General features: G+C 45.3%; 1 protein-coding gene across 1 annotated transcript in view; it reads left to right on the top strand.

Moving 5' to 3' along the window:
- Positions 1-15,012, top strand: part of NPTN (neuroplastin) — a 416,039-nt gene that overhangs the window by 105,357 nt on the left and 295,670 nt on the right. The window lies entirely within an intron of this gene.

Genomic DNA, 15,012 nt, shown 5'->3' with positions numbered 1-15,012 from the left:
TCCCTCTCTGTATGTATGACAGAGATTTGTGCATGCCCCTTATCATCTCCTACCCTGAGTTCCTTTAAGTCAGGGTCAATATCAGATTCTTCTGTGGTTCCCTCTCCCGATGCCAGTTCTGCCATCAGTTGGCACTTGGTATGTGCTCAATATTTGTTGCATGGATCCAAGGAGTTGGCTCTGCTTGTCTCCAGCATCACTGTTCTCCACCTTAAGCATTGCTTGCTCTTCTACTCAGGTCCTATCTGGCTCTAAAGCATCCTTAGTCATTAGAAGACGACAGTAATTAGACCAACCAAATTGGAATCAGGAGCTGGGAATTGGAATTTGGACTCTGACCTCAAATTTGGATGCTCCCCGCTTCTGAGCTACAGATTCCCCAGACATGAAATCAGAATACAGTCAACCTCTGGCTTTCACCTTCTTATTAACATAATGAATCACCATCCATATGGAAGTCTTCCGCGGACACAATTCATTGTCTCATTTACTGTTTCTGTTCTGCTTGCCTGCGGCACTGCAGAAGCCCTTTTAAATCAAAATGCCTTATTATCAGCCTCTCTCCACTACCCACTACCCTAGCCCAACCTAGGAGAGAGTTAAGAGCCTCTTCCCTTTTATCTACTGCCCCTAGGTCTTCATGGAGTGGGAGGTGGGCAATGTTGAGTAGGGAAGGTGTGGAGTAAGGATGGGGCCCCTTGCATATTAGGGTGGCTTCATTCTAAGATCTGCAAGAAGTTTCCGAAGCAAATGTTTAGAGCAAGGGACATAGACATCATTTAGAATTATATATGTCTCTATTCTTCCACATTAACCACATAGGCAACTGAGAATTCACTGCAATTTTTCCTCGAGAAGATGAGGATCAGATCGGGAATTGGAAATATCTGAGGGCTAAATTCAACCTGGCTTCTAAAATGAGCATGGTGAATATAGATCAACTACCGAACTTCTTTTAACCTCTGGCATCCTATCTGTGAATTGGAGGTGATAACCCTTCCCCAAATGAGCAAATACAGTTTAGTCATATTACAAAAGCCCCATAGCAACCACATGGAGGCTTAATATTTAAACAGAATTGCAGGACTCTGTGACTGAAGCAAAAAGGGCTTTTATTCCATCCCTCTTTCTTCTTTTTTCAGATTCTGAAAGGGAATTACATGTGTCCATCTTTTTCCAGGGCTGAATGATCCTTACCATGTCCATTGATTTACATAATTGCCCAAGTGCCTTAGATTCCCATATATTGCTTTTCTGTTATGTATTTTCTCATCTCTGATGGGAATTCAGCTTTCTGCTTTAAACTTCTGTACATGGGGATTCTTCAGGGAAAATATCATTTTAGGTGTTTGCATTAAAGAAGTCCAAGAAGGGAGAAAACCACTCAGTCCATTTTTCTCTGCAGAATCTGGCTGTCCATTAGCTGATGTGGCTGTGGTGTGAGGAGAGAGAGGAGACTTGGAGGGGCCTGGGGAAGACCTCTCATCCGTGAGAAAGCTCATAGGCTTTGGTGCCAGAAAGACCTGGTTCAAATCCTGGCTCTGCTGCACACCAATGATATGACCTTGGTTGAGAAAGGCAGTCTCATGCATGTGGTCTTTTAACCTCTGCTCAGCCCCATACAAATGGCCTTGAGCCAAAAACACTTGCTTACCAAGAGATAAAGAGCTCTCATAGCTTGTGTTGGGCTTATCGCCTTGTGTGGGAATATGTTTTTCCTGTTCCAGACTCAGTGTGTACTCTTTTGTTCTGCTTAAGCTTGTGCGTCATGTGGCAGGCACCTGGCCAACCCCGCTGTTATATCTGTTCCAGGTGGGGAGGAAACAGGGTCCACCCCCTGCTGCACAAGAGGGAGGCATGCAGACCATCACCTTATGTCTGCTGTAGGAAGAGACCCCTGGCCATGCAGGACTGAACCGGCGATTGCAGCTGATCTTGCTCTGTCTCTTCTCTGTGTGAGTAAAGTGTTGTTCCATCTAGTGCCTGCATGAGTCGTGTCTTTCGTGGCGACACCTATAAACCATGGAGTGGGCTGGCATCCTGGTTCTGCTGCTCCTGTTGGCGGGCATTGTTGTGCTGTTTGCCATCCTCCACACATTGCGACTTCTCTACCCTGCCCGAGTCTCGGCATCTTCACATGTGCCATGAGGATGGTAATGCTTTACAGAACTGAAGGCTAACTGAAGCAGTGTACGTAAAGAGCCCAGCATGGCCCTGGAGTGCAGGGTAGTTATTATTATCCTCAGCATCACCAGTATTATTACCAATGCATGGTAGTTATTATTATCCTCAGCATCACCAGTATTATTACTAATGCCTAGGACTTGTCCACAAAAATCACTAGGAAAATTTCCTTCTGTGAACTAGACTCACGTCAAGATGCTGCCTGCTTCCATGAGGCTTGTAGTGACATCCATGTACAAGTTCAAAGACCCTCTGAGCCAATTTCCACTTCTCTGCATGTCTCTGGGAACCTAGGGGACCAGGATTACTATAAAAGCAGGTAAGGCCAGTATTAAAAACCAGGTTCACTCCAGTCCCCTTCACATCAATGCAACAAGACACAACTCTGTAAAACACCGTGCAACTCTGTCTCCGTTAACAAGTATCAACCCCTTCAAAGGATACCTACCCATGACTGTCTAAGTCTGCGGCACTTTAGATCTTGATATAAATCACGTGCGTTCTGATTTTATTTCATTGCAAAATGCCAAAGATCTTCCATGCTGAAGCTGTACTTTTCTCTTTACCCCTCTTTGTGGGGGACCAGGGTAAGTTTAGATTTTTGGCACCAGGCTTTCTGCCCTCAACTTCATGGAGCATGGCATTTCTGACAATGCTGGAGATGGCTGCATGTCATGTGTCACTAGCATGGGATAGCAGGGACGGGGAGTGGTGGAGACCGCTCCTTTCTGAGCACCAAGGTAGTTGGATTCCCCAGAGCAATAGCCAGCCCAGCCACCCTAGAAGTCCCCTGACCTAGTTGGAGGGCTAAGGAGTTACTGCACTTTGGGCCATCTCTAAGGTCTTGGGGAGCCCACCTCCTAGGTAGCTCTCTTGCATTCCAGAAATAACCCATAGGAGCAACTCTGGACAAAAGGGGGACACTCAGCTGTGGGCAGCTGAGGCGGAGCTCCTGAGTGCTCTCTCCACTCAGTGGGGCTTGCTCCATAAGGGGTCTTCCTCATGGTTGTACCTGTCACCTGTCCCCCAGCCCAGGCTCCTGGGTCACCACAAAAGCAGATAGCTCTGAGTCACCAAGCCCAGGCTATGCCTTTCCTGCTACCCATATCTCCTGTTCATTCTGTCCCCAAGTCTCCCTCTTGCCTATGGACCTCCCAACTACAGCTGCCTTTTATTGGGCATTTGCTGTATACCTCCAGTGAAGTGCTTTACCTAAGTGAGTGCCAGCCTTGAACACTGTGAGGCCAACAGAAGCTCAGAAAGGTTAAGTAACTTACCTGGGATTATTCAGCCAGAACGTGGGGAGCCAACAACCTTCCTAGCTCTGCCTAGCTTTGCCACTAGCCAGGCCGTCACAGTGTCACGTGGAGCTGCCTCCCCTATCCTGTTGGCAGTGGTGGGCATCGTGGAGCTCCTAGCTGGCTCAGGGGACTGTAATCCTACAGCCCAGTGGGGAGGGTGGGGGGAGTTTGCTATAACTCCCTCTCCAGATTTTAAAATAGTTATTCAGTCTAAAAACAGACTAAGTGGTGCTGGTTGGAGGTGGGGGTGGGGAAGTATTGCAACCTAGATTATAAAGAGGATGGAAAGAGTGAAATGGAGAGGAAAAAGGACAAGAAACTCCAGCAAATGCCAGGGACTACTGATGGAGAGAAATAACGTGGCTAATTACATCTCTGAAGACCATCCATTCCAAAACAAATTTTTAATGAAAAAATAATGCATTTTCCCTGCAACTTAAATCTGGGAGTGAAGGGAAAGAGCAGAGTCTCCCAGTGGGCACTAGAGTAGCTGTGCATGTGCAGGGGTGCCTCTGACCATCTCACCTTGATGAGTTGCTTCACCAGCATCCTCATCCTGAGGGTGACCACACAGCAGTCTTCCCAGGGAAGCTACAGGAGCGAGCCAAGGGAACCTCACACACCAAGCATCTGGGCTCCAGGACACCGGGTGCAGACCAAGGTCTGTAAATCCAATTCCCTCCCCCACCAAAGCTCGCGATGTTTCTCTCCATCAGCTCCAGGAGGCCTTCTCTGGTTATTTTCCTCCGCCCACCTCTCCTTTCCATTCTCTCCATCCGGGAGTTCCAGATCTTAAATCTATGGGTATAAAGTTGAGGTCCTTCTGCGAAATAAAGGCTCACCTCTAACAAGCTAAACAGATCTGTTTGGTAAGTGTGATTTTTTTGGAGAAGAGGAGCTCCTCCACTCTCCCCTCTTTCTAGCATAATCTGTAGACCAGAATAGGGAGAGAGAATCATGAGTTTTAGAGTCAAACAGACATGGGTTCAGATTCTGGTCTTATAACTTACTTGTTATTTGACCCAACTTAAGTCATTTAATTTCTCAGACTCAATTTCCTTATCTGTAAAAGGGGGTGCTTCGTAAAATTATTGTGTGGTTTAAATAATGTCTGCAAAGTGCTTTGCACCGTATCTAGTATATTCACCCTTGCAGTAAACAGTGGTTGTTTGTGTTATCACTTGTTTCAGAGCACAACAAGGCTAACCTTGAACTCCTCAAGATGCTTGCTCCTGGGATTCTCCAGCTGCAATCAGCATCCCCCACCCCCACTTGCCTGCTGTTGCCACATGGGTCAGACAGCAAGGACCATGGAGTACTAAATTTGCTGCTGACCCTTGACCTTGGATGGAATATTTGGCCAAGATTCAGCTCTTCCTCCAATGTAGAAGAGGCAGAGAGGAAGGAGCCAGGAAGAAGTTCCTCCAGGCAAAGGGAAAGTGGCAAAGTTACTCAAGAGCTCACAGGTACCCAGCACTCATTGCCCATGGACACACATATCACTCTGCAAGCTATACATGAAACTCCTGAAATTCAGGAGTACACAAACCTCCATAAAATGCAGGACCACATGCTTCAATATTCACTCTCCAACATATTCAGATCCACAGAAATACGAATAGCCCCACGTAATGTATGTACAAGCACATATATATCATGCTGCAACATGCCTACACCTACATGTTTCCCCCCAAACAGCATGAAATCAATCCGGGCACCTCACTTCTACGCAAAACTTGCACTCTGAAGTGTGAACATTTGTACACACATGCAAATACACCCACCCTGTAGGTCCAAATACCTGGGCAGGATGCCAAGAATGGCACCCCTGGGCCTTACCAGTCATGGCAGCAATTCACAGATGATTCACTTTCCTGGAGAGATCCCAAGCTGGGGGCCACTGAGGGGCCTGGGCAGTGGGCAAAGGGCTGACCCTGGGGACTTATTAGGGGTCAGGGTTCATGAGGGCAGAGCAGGAGACCCCAGGAGCCTGGAGTGATGGAAGGGACACACGAAGCTGGGGCTGGGGAAGGAAAAGGAGGAGGACACTGACACCCTCAGTCCTAGAGGCAGAGAAGAGGTTCAGATCTGGCCTGGTGTGCTCCAGTGTCGGGCAGAAGGAGGGAGACTGGAATTACTTCTTTCTCACTTCATTCCTCATTTTTTCCCTTTTCTGGAACTATTCCATCCTCTATACCCTGGGAGACTCTGAGTGGGCCCTGGATCTGGCCTGACATTAGACCTGTCAGTATCCTGGAGACCAGATACAGGAAGCTTATTACTGAGCTCTCCAAAGCCTGATGCCTGGAAGCAGCATCAGCTCACTGGGTTGGCTTGGAGGAGCACGACTCCTGTGGCCTTTGCCCTTTGTCTTTGGGACCTCCTCTAGGGGCAGGGGGCCAGGTGGAGGATCTCACTTCCTCTGTGTCTGAAACTCTTTCATTCATCCAATGAAATGGGGAGGGGCTACACCTGCATGGGGTAAACCCCTGACCCTTACCCAAACTCACCAGCCTGCTATGGTCATAAAGACACAACACCCAGAGGCAGGAGGTCCAGGACATTCCTCCCACGACCCCTTATTCCCACCTCGACTCCTCCCTATCCTGCCCCATGTCCTATTCTCTTCTTCTCCCAGCCTTTCAAAGGCAGAGTGACCCTGCAAGCCCTCTCCTCTGCTGTCGTCAGTCCTCGAACAAGCTGGAGGAAGCCCTGATGGGAATTGCTCCTGCCCCTCATGGGCAGAGCCTGCAGACTCCGGATGCTGCTCCACTAGCCAAGCAGCTCTTTCCACTAATAGATTGTGCAGAAAAACACTTGGCCAAGATAGGAAGGAGTCAGTGATGTCAAGGTTATGGGGGCAATTCCTTTGTGAGAGGATCGGAGAAAGACAATTCTACAACCTGAAGGCACAATGAAGTCTGGCCCTGGCCACAGTCTGGTCTTGACTACAGAGTTTTAAGTTGAGTCCTGAAAAACATTTGCAGCAACTCTGCTTGGTAGATGAGAAATTAAGCTCCAGAGAGGGGCAGTAACTTACTCAAGGTCACACAGCAAATCAAAGGCATACCGGTAACTAGAATCCAGTCTCCTGCCTCCTATCCCGGTTATCTTTAGATCGCAGCAGAAGGCAATGTTTTAAAAGTCAGACTGTGAGGAAAAGAGGGGTACCCAGGTTAGCTAAAGTTTGATGAAGGAGCCCTAGAAGGTCTTATTTCCTGGTGCATAGGTATTCTTTTTTTTTTTTTTTTTTTTTTTTTTTTGAGACGGAGTCTCGCTCTGTACCCAGGCTGGAGTGCCATGGCGTGCGGTGGCGCGATCTCGGCTCACTGCAAGCTCCGCCTCCCGGGTTCACGCCATTCTCCTGCCTCAGCCCCCCCCGAGTAGCTGGGACTACAGGTGCCCACCACCATGCCGGGCTAATTTTTTTGTATTTCTAGTAGAGACGGGGTTTCACTGCATTAACCAGGATGGTCTCAATCTCCTGACCTCGTGATCCACCCACCGTGGCCTCCCAAAATGCTGGGATTACAGGTATGAGCCACCGCGCCTGGCCGGTATTTTGTTTTCCTCCGTTTTCCTTCCGAAGCTGGGCCAAATGAAGGCCAGAAAGTGGCAGATTCTGTTCATCCCTGGGATGGAGGGGTACAGGGAGGCAGGGAGACGGGGAGACGGGGCGGGGGTGGGGGAGGAGACAGGGCTGGGTTGGGCTTTGCCTCCTCTGTTCCGGTCTTCTCCGAGAGAGTAGCAACCTCAGTGGCTGCAGGAGCACGTGATGCCACTGTGCAAAGAGGCTGAGATAAGAAGAAGGATTGATCTTTTTTCTGCTTCAAAGAGAACAGAAACCCTCTCTGTCATGGTAGTTGATCAAAGTCACTGCAGAGGATATTTAATATGCCCTACCCTGCTTCCACTCTGGGTCCCTGGAGGTAGGAGTCCCACTTCTTGTCATGCTAAGACCTTCCTCCAAGCCTTACTGCAAACTATTGAGACACCTTCCCACCTACCTTCCAGCTAGGGTCCCACTGCAGCTACCGGAAGCCAGGAGTTCAAATTCCCTTCTAGCCTTTTTTCCAGGCGGCTTAGCCCGAGGCCAGGGCCCAGTCAGTGGGAACTGATATCATCCCCATCATACAGATGAGAAACTGAGGCATAGAGAGGTTAAGTAACTTCTCTAGAGCCATAAGCTAATTATCTCTTGGGAAACCCCCATTCTTGCAGGGTTATATGGCCTTTGTCTGAAAGCCCCTGTCTGATGGTAAAGACGGGCTCCTCCCTCTAGAGCTGCCAGCTCATGTAACATAGTTACAACCCCAAAAGACTATGGAAATAACCTCTGTGAAAAAGGAGGGATGGGCTCTGTTTCAAAAATGTCTTAATTTAAAAAATCTTGAAAAATCCAAATCTTTAATTTCACTTTGCCTCCCTGGTGGGGCAGAATAGATTTGTCTTGCACCTTCTCCTGCCCCTTCACAAACTATACCCAACTCCATCTGTTTGCAAATAGTGCTTTGTCTTATATGTGAAAACCCTTAAACACTCATCCATTGAATAAATGCAAATTTCAAAGTCCTTAGCCAGGCATTCAAGGCTCTGGAAAACCTTGAGAGGCCATGTGGCCTACTGATTAAGAGCATGGGCAAACTTCCCTGGCCAGCATCCCAGCTCCTCAACCTCACCATTCTTTAACCCATGAATTTTTTATGTGTTGCTTAATTTCCAGTATTTGAGAGATTGTCCAGATATCTCTCTTTTATTCATTTCGTTTGACTTCATTACAGTCAGAGAACATACTTTGTGTGATTTCTATTCTATTAAGTTTGTTAAGGTTTGTTTTATGACCTAGAATATGGTCTATATTGGGGCAACTTGAAAAGAATGTGCATTCTGCTGTTGGTGGTGAAGTGTTCTACAAATATAAATTAGATCAAGTTCATTGGTAGTGTTGTTCAGGTCTTCTATGTCCTCACTGATTTTCTGTGTACTTTTCCATCAGTCAGTGAAAGATGAGTTTTGTTAAAGTCTCCAAGTATAACTGGGTTTGTTTATTTCTCCTTTTACTTCTCTCAGTTTTTTGCTTCATGTATTTTGAAGCTCTATTGTTGGATACATATACATTGAGGATTGTGACAACTTCTAGATGAATTAACCCTTTTTTCGTTGTGTAATATTCCTCTTAATCTCTGATAAATTTCCTTCTTCAGAAGTCTACTTTGCTTTAAATAAATATAGCCATTCCAACTTTCTAAAAAAAGTTGCATGGTATTTTTAAAAATCATTTAATTTTAACCTATCTATATCATATTTAATGTGAGTTTCTTATATATAGCATAGAGATGATCTTATTTTTAAAAAATCTAATCTGACAGTCTCTGTCTTTTAATTGGTGTGTTTAAACCATTTACACTTAATACATTCGTTGATATGGTTGGATTTAGGTCTACCATTTTATTGTTTGGTTTTTGTTTGTCCCATCTATGTTTTATTTCTTTGTTTCCCCTTTTCTGTCTTCTTTTGGATTATTTGAATATTGTTTTAGTATTCCATTTTTCTTTCTCTGTTGCCTTTTTTACTATATCTTTTTGTATTTTTAAGTGTATTTTTAAAGTATCTTTTGTACTTTTTAAAAATTTCTAGGGATTATAATACAAATACCTAATTCTTCATGGTCTATCTAGAGTTAATATTTTACTGCTTCAAGTGAAATATAGAAACCTTGCAGCCATATAGGTCCTTTTCCCTCCTCCATGCTGTACTCGTTATATACATCTATAAACATTAAAAACCTCATTATACCGTGTTATAACTTTTGCTTTCAGCTGTCATACATATTTTAAAGTACTTAAGGAGAAAATAATTTATTATGTTTACCTAGCTTTATAATTTTGTCATCTTCTTTTACTCCTAAAGTTCCAAGTTTTGAGTGGGAGTATGACCTTCTCCAAGAGAGTAGCAGCAGCAGTGGGCTACAGGAGCAACTCAAAATGAATAAGAGAAAGACATCTGGAAAAATCTCCCAAATACTGGAATTATTTCTCTTTCTCCTGAAGAATTTTCTATAGCATTTCTTTTGCAGCTGGCATGTCAGCAATAAATTTTCTTAGTTTTTCTTCATATAAAAATATATTTACTTTGCCTTTAAAAAAGGTTTTGGTTTTTTTTTTTTCATTTGTTTGTTTGTTTTCTTTTGTTTTTTAAGTGGGTATGGAATTCTGGGTTGACAGCTCTTTTCTTTCAGCATTTTAGAGAATTTTTTCCATTGTCTTCTGGTTGTGATGGTTTCTGATGACAAATCTGAAGTCAATTTAATTGTTCTTCCTCTATATGTATTGTATTGCTTTCCTCTGGCTGCTTTTAATTTTTTTCTTTATCCTTGGTCTTCAGCTGTTTAAGATGTCTTTGGGTGAGGTTTTCTTTGAATTTATTGTTTTGGGGGTTTCTGAATATACTGAGATCGCTGAATCAATACACTTATGTCTTTTTACCAAATTTGGGATGTTTTCAGCCATGATTTCTTCAAGTTTTTTTCTTCACCAAGCAAGCCTTTTCTTCTCTTTCTATGGAAACCTAATGACAAGAATATTCGACATTTTGATATTATCTCACAAGTCCATGAAACTCTATTTTTTCTTTTCAATCTTTTTTTCTCTATTGTTCAGATTAGATAATTTCTATAGATTTATTTTCAAGTTTATTGATTCTTTTTTCTGTCATCTTTGTTTTGCAGTTGAGACCATGGGGTGATTTTTAAAATTTCAGTTATTGTATTTTCTAGCAAGAAAATGTCCATTTTATTCTTTTTAAAATGATTTTCAGGTTCTTTTTTGACAGCTTCTATCCTTCCATTCATTTCAAGATCATTTTTTCTTACTTGTGAACTATGGTGATAATATCTGCTTTAAAGTTTTTGTGTGATAATTCCATCATCTGGATTATTTCAGGGCCAGCATCAGTGAATTATCTTTTTTTTTTTTTTTTTTTTTGAGACGGAGTCTTGCTCTGCCGCCCAGGCTGGGGTGCAGTGGCCGGATCTCAGCTCACTGCAAGCTCCGCCTCCCAGGTTTACACCATTCTCCTGCCTCAGCCTCCCGAGTAGCTGGGACTACAGGCGCCCGCCACCTCACCCGGCTACTTTTTTGTATTTTTTAGTAGAGACGGGGTTTCACCGTGTTAGCCAGGATGGTCTCGATCTCCTGACCTCGTGATCCGCCCGTCTCGGCCTCCCAAAGTGCTGGGATTACAGGCTTGAGCCACCGCGCCCGGCCTGTGAATTATCTTTTCTTTGAAAATAATTGAGATTTTCCTGGTTCTTTGTGTATGGAGTAATTTGGGGCATTTTGAATATTACCTGATCAATCCTATCTGGTTCAGACCACAAGTCCTGACCTGCTTTCTGCTTTGGATCAGTTCTACACATGCCCTGCTCAAGGATGAGTCCAGGACTTCACCCACAGATTTAAGGAAGTCTTTTCTTTAGCACTCCATGATTTCCCTTGCACTCTCTGGCGCCCAGAGGCCCTTTTCCTGGTCTTTGTGCTGCAAGGCTGGAGTTTCCCCTGCCTGGGGTCCACCTCCTGGGTGAAGCAAAAAGATGAAAGAAAGAAAAACCAACAGAGTTTTCCCCACACCTCCATAGGGGCTCCCTTTCCCAATTCTGGCCAGAGAGAAGGATTTTCCTCATGGTTTTAGATCTTGCACTACCAACATTACAGGAGTATAGTTTCATGATTGGGGCTTTCCTTGAGACATACCCAGGAGAGTAAAAGCGAGAACAACTGGGGCCATTCTCTGACCTGCAGTGTCCCTGTTCCCAGTCCTCTGGCTAGAAGGAAAAGTTTCTCTTGGAGCTTTTTTTGCTTGTCAACTGTGTAGTGGTATTTTGGCCCTCTAGCATCCAAGCCAGGAGATATTGGAGGGAAAATACCAGAAAACTCACAGTCATATTGATCATTCTTTGAGCATTTATTTCCCACAAATCTGCCTGCTCTTATTTATTTTTTTCAGAGTTCTTAAACAGTGTTGTATGCATTCATTCCAGGGATAGTTTTTGTAAGCAGTGGAAGAGAGAGGATGAAGTTTGCCTACTCCGTCTTAGCTGTAATCAGAAGCCTGTAGACATGTAATTTTAAGTTGAAAGGTATGGGAGAATGTAACAAATTTTGCAAACAGTATTGCAATATTTAAGATAATGTAAAAAGTCATTCTATTTATAAATTTAATTAACTTATTTATTTATTTATTTTTATTTTTATTTATTTATTTTTTGAGACGGAGTCTCACTCTGTTGCCCAGGTGGGAGTGCAGTGGCATGATCTCAGCTCACTGCAGCCTCTGCCTCCCGGGTTCAAGTGATTCTCCTGCCTCAGCCTCCCGAGTAGCTGGGATTACAGGCACATGCCACCATGCCTGGCTAATTTTTGTATTTTTAGTAGAGATGTGGTTTCCTTATGTTGGCCATGTTGTTCTCGAACTCCTGACCTCAAGTGATCCGCCCACCTTGGCCTCCCAAAATGCTGGGATTACAGGCATGAGCCACCACACCCAGGCAGTATTTTTATAAATTTAATTTATTATATTTACAGTGGATTTTCAAGTACATGATAAGAAGATTTTGCTTGTTCTATTAGATATTTAAGTTACATAGGAAAATCAAATATATTAAATGTTTAAATGTAGCTGAAATTGTTTAAGCAAATTTAATTAAGTTGTAAATGGCACTGATTGTTTAAAGGAGTAGCTTTTTCAATCTGAGTTAATCAAACTTTAATTGAAGAAAAAGTGAAGGTCTTGTTCTTATTTTATTGCATTTATACATAGAACAATAAGACGGGTAAGTGGAGCTTAATCCTTCCTTCTAAAAAGCTATGTTTTTATATGCGTATCCTTAATCAATTGCATATTAAATTTTAAAAGGTAGCTATAAATAGTATTTCTGTGTGCACAAGCCCCCACACACTCACCAAAAAAGCCTCATCTACAGGGCGCTTCCTTCCAGCCCTCTCAAGCAACTCTCACTGTCAGAGAGATGATTTTCTCTCCATCTGAAATCCATGGGTAGTGCAGACTGTAGAAAACACAAGCTTTTGGAGGCAGACTGAAGAGGAACTTTACTCCTCTGTGCCTCAGTTTCCTTATGTATAACATGCAATAAAAAAGACCTGTCTCGAAGATTTGTTTTGAAGATTAAGTGAGGGAGTTTGCATGCAGTGTACGTATATGTAAAGGGCTTAACAGAGAAAGCTGTAGAAGTAGGCACCAGTTAGGCCGGGTGCAGTGGCTCAAGCCTGTAATCCCAGCACTTTGGGAGGCCAAGGCGGGTGGATCACGAGATCAGGAGTTCGAGACCGGCCTGGCCAACATGGTGAAACCCCGCCTCTACTAAAAATACAAAGATTAGCCGGGCGTTGTAGCGGGCGCCTGTAATCCCAGCTACTTCAGAGGCTGAGGCAGAAGAATCGCTTGACCTGGGAGGCGGAGGTTGCAGTGAGCTGAGATCGTGCCACTGCACTCCAGTCTGGGTGACAAGAGCAAGACTTCATCTAAAAAAAAAAAAAAGGTAGGCACCAGTAAGAGAAGAAGTTATTATGACGCAGGTCGATAACTTGAGCCCAAGAGTTTGAGACCAGGCTGGGGAACACGGCGAAACCCTGTCTCTACAAAAAATAAAAAAATTAGCCAGGTGTGGAGGCACATGCCTGTAGTCTCAGCTACTGTGGAGGCTGAGGTGAGAAGGATTGCTTGAGCCTGAGAGGTCAAGAATGCAGTGAGCCATGATTGAGTCACTGCACCCCAGCCTGGGTGACAGAGCGAGACCCTGTCTCAAAAAAAAAAAAAAAAAAATTATTGCTGTTGCTTGTGGTGCTATTCTCTGAGCCAATTCCCGGAGGTGCCAGGCCCTAGTCCTCACCCTGGAGGAGGTTGTGAGAAAGCCAAGGTGAAGCAAGGGCCCACAGTGGGACCCTCACTCCTATCCTGCCTACATGACTCCTTCCTCCCTGGCCCAGCCATTCTTGACAATGCAGACAGTTCTCTGGTGTGGGCAGGTGGTGGCTGAAAGATGTAGAACTCAGGCCTCAGAGAGACTGGTGTTGAGACCCCAGCTCTGCCACTTCTTCATGGGTGGTTTAGAGAAGTTGCCCAGGCTCTCCAAGCCTCTGTAGCTTGAAGATACCTCATTGTGGGGCTGGATTTGAGTACTGAATGAGGCACTGTGCAAAGTCTCCAGCACCATGCCTAGCACACGGTGGGCTTGTACACACAGTGGTCATCTTGCATCTCCACAGTTTTATTCCAAAATGGATCCCTTGTCCCCATTTTACCTAGTTAACTTGTCTGCACTGACCTAGGTTATTCAGGTAGCGAGGCTACACTGACTCAACTGAAGAGCAGGAGGCCCAGCTTCTAGTCCTGGGCCTTGAACTGAGGTCAAGCTCCTTCTCTTTCCTGGGACTCAGTTTCCTCCTCCCTAGGTTGATGTGACAATTCCCATTCTGCCCCTCCAAGCCTCACGTGGCTCAGACAATGTGTGGATGTGGAGGGCTTAGTTCTGAGGGGAAGTAAGTAGTCACTGACAGACCCAGGAGATGTGTGGAGAGTAACTGACGGACCCAGGAGATGACAGCAAGTAACTGACAAACCCATAAGATGTGTGGACAGAGCCAGATTCTCTGGTGTCCTCTTTCCTGACAGGAAGTTGGATGCCTTGTCCGGATAATTGGCCTCCATTCTGGCAGAAGCAGACAGCAGCTCAAGGGCTTGTGTTCTTAACCACCCATTCATCAATCTGGCATTTCTTCTTTCAGAGCAAAAGCTGCTATGACAGAAGCAGAAGGGGACACCTGGGCCATTAGTACCATCCCCATGTCTGCCTCAACGTCCTCCGGCCCCCAGCTACTGCTGGCTTCCAGACTGTGGACTTCTATGCATGGGGTCTGCTCCTTAGAACCGGGATAAGCAGGCAAGAACATGCCTTTGGAACAAGGTTCTCCTGCCTCTAGAGCTGTGTGACCTTAATGTGCCAAGCCCATGCTCACCACACAGCGATCGCGTCCTTTATGGCCCAGCTCAAGCCTCTCCCTCCCTCCAGCCCACGCCACCCTCTCCCTTCTCTGAGCATCTACACTCCACACACCAGCTTCTGCTCACACTCTGTCCCACTCCAGCCTCTCACTCTTCTCTGGGTGATTCTGTACCCAGGGAGAGAGCTGGAGGGAAGGTCCCTCTCTATGTCCCTGACAGCCCTGCCCCAGGATGGGCTCAGAACAGGTGCTGAACCTGTGCAGGGACCGCTGGGGCTGCTGGCTGGGAAACATGAGGCGGGGAGCAGAGGCCAGGTCCTGGCTGTGTTTCCCAAAGCCTGGGCTGCAAAGAGGTTAGCAAAGAGGGGACAGTGAGGCCTCAAGCACACTGGGGACCACCTTTCTGGACTCAATAATGAAAACATCTGTGTAAAGTGCTTGATGGTTTCAGAAGGTCTTTTCCATCCTGCAGCCACTTGACAGTGGGAGTTATGACCTTTTACCTGCAG

This window comes from Macaca thibetana, chromosome 7, assembly GCF_024542745.1.
Source record: "Macaca thibetana thibetana isolate TM-01 chromosome 7, ASM2454274v1, whole genome shotgun sequence".
Lineage (NCBI taxonomy): Eukaryota > Metazoa > Chordata > Mammalia > Primates > Cercopithecidae > Macaca > Macaca thibetana.
This window is presented reverse-complemented; position numbering and strand designations above follow the sequence as displayed.